Here is a 9,529-nt window from a genome sequence, read left to right as displayed (position 1 = left end):
ATTCTAATCTACAAGCATCCTCACCCTAGGTAGTAATTCTAATCTACAAGCATCCTCAATACACATGAATCCTTGATAGCTCTAAGGTAACTCGTTTGACCACCAAGGTCTAGGATTCTTGGCAGGCTGTTTCACCAATAATAGCGTGCTCTTCAAAAGCCGCCTCCCATGGACCACATGCAATCATGGTCATGGACCACTTTTTTACTGGAAATATGGTGGGATTTAGGATAGGCCCTTAAACAGTAGATGGCAAATGACCTTACCCAACCACTATTTATGATTCTTCCAAAGGTTGATAGCTTGTCTAGCTGAGGGGCGGCATTTGGAAAATAAAAAGCTACCTATATTCAATGCACCTTTACTCACAAGAAAAGTCATGCGGATTTTTCCAAATGTTCATGGTATATATTTACATAAAGATTCATTATAAATTACAAAAAAGTCGTGTGGATTTTTTTTCCAAATGTTCATGGTATATATTTACATAAAGATTCATTATAAATTAAATTCACACCTTTAACAAATTAATCCACAAATTTCTAAAAAGAGAAAACTATTACTAACCTAGTGTACCATTTAAGAGCTTATAAGTATCCACAAATTTCTAAAAAGAAAGAACTATTACCAACCTAGTGTACCATTTAAGAGCTTATAAATATCCTTTCTTTTAATTTTTTGGGGAAAAAATTATGCATTGTAGTTTTGAGGTGAGTAAAGGGGAAGAGAGAGAGAGACAGAGAGAGAGAGAGAGAGAGAGAGAGAGAGAGAGAGAGATGATGTGTGTGTGAAATCACTTATAAGTTGGAGTGTTGCATTGCTCACTTGTAGTTGAGGTGGCTACTTGTGATTAGGCAAGGTGATTTTTTCTCTCAAACAAATGTTGTTTGGATGACAATGATTGTGCAAGGGAGATAGACTCTTATGGTATGAGGGATTGGATGCCAATGATTGTACAAGGGAGCTAGACTCTTATAGTACGGGGGATTTTCTTGCAAAAAAGTGAAATTTACAACAAAAATTAGTTCTCCCCCTTTCCTTTTTGCGTGAACTTTAATGTTTTACTTTTTATTTGTTTAAAAACCTTTATATACAAGGCAGACCTTAGTTATCATTTCTACTTGCTTATTAAGCGAAAAGTAATTTAAAAACATGGGGAAAAAACTTAAAAATATATAAAAAAAGAATATGCCAAAATTTTACTCCCCTTATATCTTCATCTCTCTCTCTCTCTCTCTCTCTCTCTCTCTCTCTCTCTCTCTCCCCACTTCATGATGCTCTCTTGGCCTGCATTAGAATATTCAAGTAGAGTTTGATGCACCTCATATGATAATGGAGGCACTCTTCTAGACATTCTCACTTACATCCAGCGCATCTGTCAGGACATGCATTCCTCACAACTTCTGAGGCTTTCTCTATAATGATCCCAGTAGCTCTCATGGTATGCTATTGTATGTGCATCGTTTGAGGCTTAGACTCCAAGTGGATTGGCTCCCACCACTTCAGTACAATCTAGATCCCCCATTCCTAAAGCTCATGCACTACTCAAACTTTACATCTAGGCCACATGCACTACAACATTAGATACATTGCACATGAAGATACAATACTACAGGGATTACTTCTTGAGGCTCACAGATAATGGCTTCATCTGGAGGAGGCCAAGGTACCTTGATATATATCACATGTTGTAAATTGTGGTTGGCTAGCTATGGGTATCTTTGCACTGCCTCTTTAGAAACAGACAAGGAGAGCTAAGAGGATAACCTAGGATGACAGGATCTAGAGATTAAGTGAGCAATAGTAGGAGGTTAAGTTGAGCAATAGTAGGAGGTTAAGTTAGAGGATCACTGTATTTTCCATTGCCTAGTATACTACGAGATATGAGGAAGATTTCATTACCTTTTTAGAGAGGTTTTTTTTAGCACTATATTTACCATTGCCTACTATACTATGAGCTCTGAGGAAGATTTCATTGCCTAGAGAGGTATTTAGGCCTCTAGATAGGATCATAGACTATCCAGATTAGCACTACCTCATACTATTACTCCTTGAGCTCCATCGATACAAAGAGTCTAACCTAGACATCGCCCACACCCCCTCCAGCTCACCATCACCCGTTCTTCTAACAATAGGATTACATGCCACAAACAGTCCCCAAACAGTGTGGACCCACCTCCCATAGTGGAATTGAGAGCCTTTGTTGCACCATCCTCTACCAAGCCCCTCTACCATGCCACACCCTGGAATCATCCTAAAATTGGGTCACTACAATCTAGCGAGTCCAGTTCCCTTGACCTCTCTAGACCCTAGATGGGCCTCCGAGTACCACAAGAGTGACTTGTTCAGCTGATGTTGAGAGAGGCTCATGGATATTGATAAATTGATGCTTCAGATCAGGATTGGATAAACATCGAGTCTCCATCTCCGGACATCATTTTATATAATTTTTTGTTGTGTTTTTATTTTTTTCCGTGATATTCCATGGACATCATTGTACACTTTTTTATCTCTTAGACTTTTTGGGTCTTTCGTAGAGGATTCTCTCTCTCTCTCTCTCTCTCTCACACACACACACACACACACACACACACACACACACACACACACACACACACACACACACACACACACACACACACACACACACACATGTGCATGTGTATGTCAACCCACATATACACACTATCAAAACACTGCAAGCCTTTTAGAAGAGAATCATGATCTAAAAATTTATTAAAAATAAGGAAACTCTCCCCTCTTCTAACCACCAACAAAATTATACCCCTTATAGAGAAATTATTATCTTGTGTTTAAACTTAACATACATAATGCCATGACAAATTGTTTTCCAAGGTTGGGATCTATCAATAAAACGATATGTTGAGTGGATTGAGGCAAGGTACAAGACTAAGTTTTCCAAATGGTATCTTAACCAATTTTATTGAAAATAAGGAAACTCTCCCCTCCTCTAGCTACCAACAAAAGCATACCCCTTATAGTGAAATTATTATCTTGTGTTTATACATAATGCTATGATAATTTTCTTTTTCCAAGGTTGGGATCTATCAATAAAATGATATGTTGAGTGGATTGAGATAGGGGTACAAGACTAAGTTTTCCAAATGGTATCTAACCAATTGCTTATGGTTCATTTGTTGTCATGAGATAGGGTCAATAATCCCTATTACTTTAAATTTAACATACCTATCTTTATGGGTTTTTTTTGTAGACTTGAATTTAGCGTAGGGCCTCCTCACATAGCCCATGCCTGATCTCTTTTCTTCAACAAAATAGGATATTTATGGATCACCATCCATATTCTTTTTATTTTCTTCATAGAACTAACACTAAGAGTGCGGACTATTCATACTATGAACCTACTATTATACCTATTTTTATGGTTTTTCTTGTAAACTTGAATTAAGTCTAGGGCCTCCTCACATAGCCCATGCATGATCACTTTTCTTTCACAAAATAGGATATTTATGGACCCTCTTACATATTTTTTTTTAATTTTCTTCATGATAATGTAGAACTTACACTAAATATGAGAATATTCATGCCACATGTTTTTCCTATAAGACGTAGTAAGAACCCATATTGTTTTTATAATATCCTCTCACTTTAAGATTTCTCATCACATAGAAAAAAAACCAACAACATTAATGCCCCCTCTTACAAACCAATAGCATTAATACCCCCTCTTAAAAACACTCATTAACAAAGAATATGCTATCAAAAAAATGAGAGTTACTAGAGGGAATTCAAGGCAAATTTTCTAAGAACATTCAATGGCGAATACTAGACCCTCTAATTTTTGATACCATATTTAAATAGAAAATGGTCTCCTTCCACCTTAATAGGTTCCACCTTTAATAAAGTACGCTCTTGCTTCTTTCCTCAAATATTTTTTTTTGGCTAAAACTAGTAAAGTAATTCAAAAAGGCTAATAAGCTGTGTGCCTTAGATCATTCATGTATATATGCTAAACTAACATCGACGTAATAGATCACCATCATCTAGTTTTATAGCATTACAAAAACAATTTTACAATCGTTTTAAATCATGACAATACATGCAATCAAGTTGTGGCATAGAGGCCAATACACAAAGCCAAGCTTGACAATAATACTATTTTAAGTTTTAAGTAACCATGCAACAATCATATCAACATTGCAGGCATGTTTCCTAAAGAACTAATATAGGAATTGTCCTTGTCCACAAAACTAGGCAAACAAGAAGAGGTTTGTAAAATCTCATGCCATATAATATCTCTAAAAAATCACCTTTGTGATTAATTTATTAAGGTATATGCATAAGTTTTGCATTTTCATGACGTGTAAACTTATATATATATTGCTGTAAATAGCATCTTTTATTTGTGGAGCAACATAAATTACATCTTTTATATGTGAGCAACATTTTTTAAAATGAAATAGACTCTAGAGCTCTTGGTGGTTGACAACAATATCATTAAAATTACAAAAATTAGATTTATTAACCATCCAATTATTTGTAATTTGAATTGATTTGATCATAAAGCAAAAAGTTTAAATTTTCCCAAAGCTACTTGCATTGGTGAAGGTACCATGGATTTCAACACGGTATCAAAGCCACCCCTCTCCTCATGAGCTTCTCCATTCAAGTTTATTACACTCTCTTAGCACATTAGTTGTTCTTAGTCACTAATCCCAACCTTATCTTTATCTCCCTCTTTGAGGCTCACATTTGTAAGGTTTGATTCTCCTAATTATTTTAGCCATTAGTGGATCCCTCTCAGCCACATCTTCAACTCAGTAGGGCAACCACACACACAAGCCGGTTTTGCCGATTTCTCTGTCTACGGGTGGAATTTAACGCCACCTACCGTGGACTGATCTTTTGCACCATTTCAAAGCTCCTTGCCTCACATTAGCCCAAGCCTCTTTAGGAGCTTATTAGTAATCGTAAGAGGAATGCTCAGTTCGAATCTCGTGCAATTCATTCACAAACTCGACCATAGAAGTGTAATGTGTAATAACCAGTCGCTTAAAAGCTACCGAGATTTGATGTTTTTCAGTGTTTGTTTATCAAATCTATGATTCTGATCAAGGGAAACAACCTTGGGTAAAACCCCCCTTTAATGTTTGCTTCCACAAGCTCAATTTGAGCCTCCACTTTCTTGACCACTTAATCATTGTGATTAAGATTAATCAAGGTAATTAACATGCAATTAACAAAAAATGAGTGCAATTGGGGATACAATTGAGCAAATAGGGTTGTATTTAGTGTGTTTACACATCAAGAGCACCAAATTTGCATTGGGAATATCCTCGGGAAGCTCTAGAAGCAAAAATAAAAAATTGGAAGCACATGCACTACTTGCATTTCATCCTGTTTAAAGCATCCACATTTGCCAAGTTGTATGAGAATAGACATTGCCAATTGAAGCATCATAAGCTCATTGGTAATACCTTCTCATTATGGCAACGTCAAAAATCATCACTTCGCATGTAGAGAAGTTCAATGGAGAAGGGTTCCATACTTGGGCTACACAAATGAAGTACCTTTTAATGCATAAGAAATTGTGGAAAATCATTAAGGAAAACGTACCGGATGAACCAAGTGAAGGGTGGGTTGAAAAATATGAGCAATGTCAGTTATTGGTTTACATTTGGGTCCTAGTCTTATTCATCACATTGACCTCTAAGGAACACGGAAATGATGCATGGGATACATTGAATCTCATGTTTGGAGCCAAGGCAAAGAACAAGGAAATTCACTTAAAGATTGAATTCAATGGTTTACAAATGAACTACAATAAGTCTTTGGATTAGTTTGTCAGTAAAATGAAAAGCATCATGACCCAGTTAGATGGCATATTGGAGATAAAGATGCAGCAATAATCTTAAAAAGCATGCCAAAGGAATATAATGCACTTGTCACAACCTTGAAGAATCTACCAAAGCCAACATTTGGTGGATGTGGCTCCTCCCTTTTGGAGAAGGAGAGAGAATTAAAAGGAAGCAATTCCAACACCGTTGAGCATGCATTATTCAACCAAAGCAATTTGAAGTGTCACAATTGTGGAAGGAAAGGACACTTTCAAAATAAATGCAGGTGGACTACTTAGACCACCAAGTACGAAGAGATCCCTAGTGATCAGCTAGCAAGGAGGAAAACACCACTACTACCCTAGCCATTTGTTGTAAAAGAGGGGTCACCATATAAGTAGACACCCATCTTATCATTTCATCTTGTTTGTTGTGTGTATCTACCTAGCCACCTGAGAGTAGCTAGTTGAGCACCCAGGGGGGTAATGTTTGTTGTAACTCACATATGACCACCTTGAGTAGCCTAGAGATATGACACCAAGGGGGGGTGTTGAGAAGTGTGGTGCCATAGAGCACATGTAGAGGCAAGGAGTGAGTAGGTGAGCATGAAGCCATATGGCAAAACTAGATTATCCCACATGCATGGACCATGAAAAGATGTACTCTACCCATATAAAAGGGGTAATTTTCAAGCAATGAAAGTACAAGCACTTGCACACATCTTAAGTCTCTCTATGAGTCCAAGCTAATTGATTTGAGTCTATTGCACACACACACACATCATCATGGGTTAGACACCATCCACCTTAGCTTAGTGTAATCACTCATCATTAGCATGTGATTAGCTTAATTTACTTACATTAGTGAAGGTACCATGGATTTCAATAGATGTAAGAGGGTCCCATTGATCTGCACCTAATATTTTGTGAATGTAAGAGGGTCCATTTGATCTACATCTCAAATAAGTTGAAGATTGAAAATTGAACAACAAACTTGATGGAAGGTAGGTAGGTTTCCAAACTTATATAGCATAACAACTTCACTAAACATTTTGGAAAAATGGAAAGGATTCTATGATTTTTATTGATGATGAGATAATTTTTCTCATAGGTCACATAATGCCCCCCTCCAATGCATTATCTGCTAGCTAGCAATAGTATTACATTATGAGGATGGTAAGAAAATGCATTGCAAGGCCATGATGTGAGCACTCCAATGCATTTTGCTGGCTAGAAATAGTATTACATTATGAAGATGATAAGAAAATGCATTAAGTACATAGTATTGGTAGAATTGGCCGAAGAGTAACCACCTCTCAAAAGACTTCTCCCTCCCTCTTTTTTTCCAATTATGAGTAATCAAAAGATACACACTCTTTCTTTTTATCAATCTGATAGACCCTCCCCCCTCCTCTCTCTCTCTCTCTCTCTCTCTCTCTCTCTCTCTCTCACACACACACACACACACACACACGCATGCACACACACACACATGTACACACACACACATGTACACACACACACACATTCACACACACACACACACACACACATGTACACGTACACATGTACACACACACACACACACACACACACGTGCATTCACACACACATGCAATGATCAATGAAAATTTATCTTAAAATGCACACTTCTTCATTAGCATCATGCTGTGGGGAACAAATAGGTAGAAAACTAATTTAATATTTATATGAGGAATTTAGGAATGTAGCATTGCTCTATTGTATAGTATGTATTCTCACAAAATTTCTTGTGCTTCTATATTATATGTAGTCTCACCAAAAATCCTTGTACTTGCACTATTGTATAGTATGTAGTCTCACAAAATTTTTTGTACTACACTATTTGGAGCAATGATAATCTCAATCCCATTTGTTTTCTTCAAGGGCTAAGACCCTCCACTAGAGCTCATAGATTTAGGCTCATCATAGAACTTAATAAAAAAATTCTATTTGTTTCTATTTGTAATAGTTGTGACTGCGATGTATGTCAAACTATTACTAGCACACAAGCTCGCCATTTTCCACTTATCCAAAGCTTAAGTTTTTTTCTAGATTCCTTGGGAAAAAAATGTAAACATATTTTCATCAACAAGTGAACTAAATAAAATATAAGGATGATGATTAAGTGAAAGCTTGCAAACCATTGTTAGGCCATATAAATATTATTAGTACATTGTAAATATTGATGGCACAAAAGTTATCACACATGCCTAAGATCCCAGTTCTTGTATTTCTTTAAACATGTAAGCATAATGATGGGCGTATATTCATCATATCTTAAGTTATCAAAATAGGGTATGTAACCTGAGTAGACCTGCGTGCACCTGGACCACTGCCGTGTGTCCTCAAAATAGCCCTGGTTCTCCGTGTATCAAGAGTAGCCGCCGCTAGAGTGCTGACGAATCAAGCATAAAAGCTTGATCTACCTTTTCTTCCTGATACATGTGTACCAGTACCTGTAGTAACACAAGATGATGCATTGACATTCCTTGCATTTATTCTCAACCAGCCTAACCATGGACTAACAATGGATCCATTTCTAGAGGGCTCTTCAGGTCCATTAAGCACCTATTGTTGCTGCTCTGCATGTGGGACAACATCATTGTTTCTTACATCTACATCTTTAGTTGCCTTCACTGGTGCATACCAACTGCTCATCTCATTGAAGAGATGAGCATCTGTATCTTTAGTTGCCTTCAATGGTGGTGAATACCAGAGCTGCTCGTCTCATTAAAGAGACATCTCTTCTTACTTGCATCTCTTCACGAGTGGTAGGATTATAGCATTTATAACCTTTCTGCTCATCTCATCAAAGAGACATCTCTGCTCCTCTCTACTTACTCACATCTCACGAGTGGTAGGGTTATAACATCTATAATCTTTCTACTCTAAAGCATAACCAATTAAGATGCGTTTCTTAGCCTTTAGATCCAAATTAAGATGCGTTTCTTAGCCTTTAGATCCAAATTGGTTCTCACTTCATTGGGAACATGCACATATGTAATAAGTCCAAACACTTTTAAGTGAGACATATGTATTATATCCAAACACTTTCAAGTGAGACACATCTAGTGTTATGCTTCTAAACTTCTAAACTTCTGTTCAGGCGTCAATGTATGAACAATTACAGCGGGGGTCATGTTTATTATGAAAACAAAAGTTTTTACTACTTTAGCCCAAAAATAATTTGCATATATTCTTTTCAAACGTCAAGGCATGTGCCACTTTTGTAATGTGCCCATTTTTCCTTTCTCTATAACACCATTTTTACGGAGTGTACCTATATGTAAATTGTCTCTTGATTCCCTGCTTTCTCAAGAAATCACTTAAGTCATTGGAAAAATACTTTTTCCTTTATTTGCATACCTTTTTTCTTCTCAAACCAAGGCTTTAAATCTCTGAAAGTGAGCAAACACCTCACTTTTCTTCTTCATGAAGTAAACCCACACTTTCCTACTATGGTCACATCAATGAATGTAATATAATATAATACCTACAACCTTCAACTATTGTAGTTTTGGTCGGTCCCCATACATCTGAATGAATAGCATCCAATGGCCTTGTACTGACGTCCTTATGGGAAAGCATGTTTGGCTTGCCTACCAAGCTGGCATGCTTCATATACTTTATGCATACCATCAACCTTGAACTTCAACAAGCCTGCAATAATATTTTGAGCCTACATAGAATTCA

This window comes from Cibotium barometz, chromosome 57 (assembly GCF_041138505.1).
Source record: "Cibotium barometz isolate CiBa-2024 chromosome 57, ASM4113850v1, whole genome shotgun sequence".
In the NCBI taxonomy this organism is placed as follows: Eukaryota; Viridiplantae; Streptophyta; class Polypodiopsida; order Cyatheales; family Cibotiaceae; genus Cibotium; species Cibotium barometz.
This window is presented reverse-complemented; position numbering follows the sequence as displayed.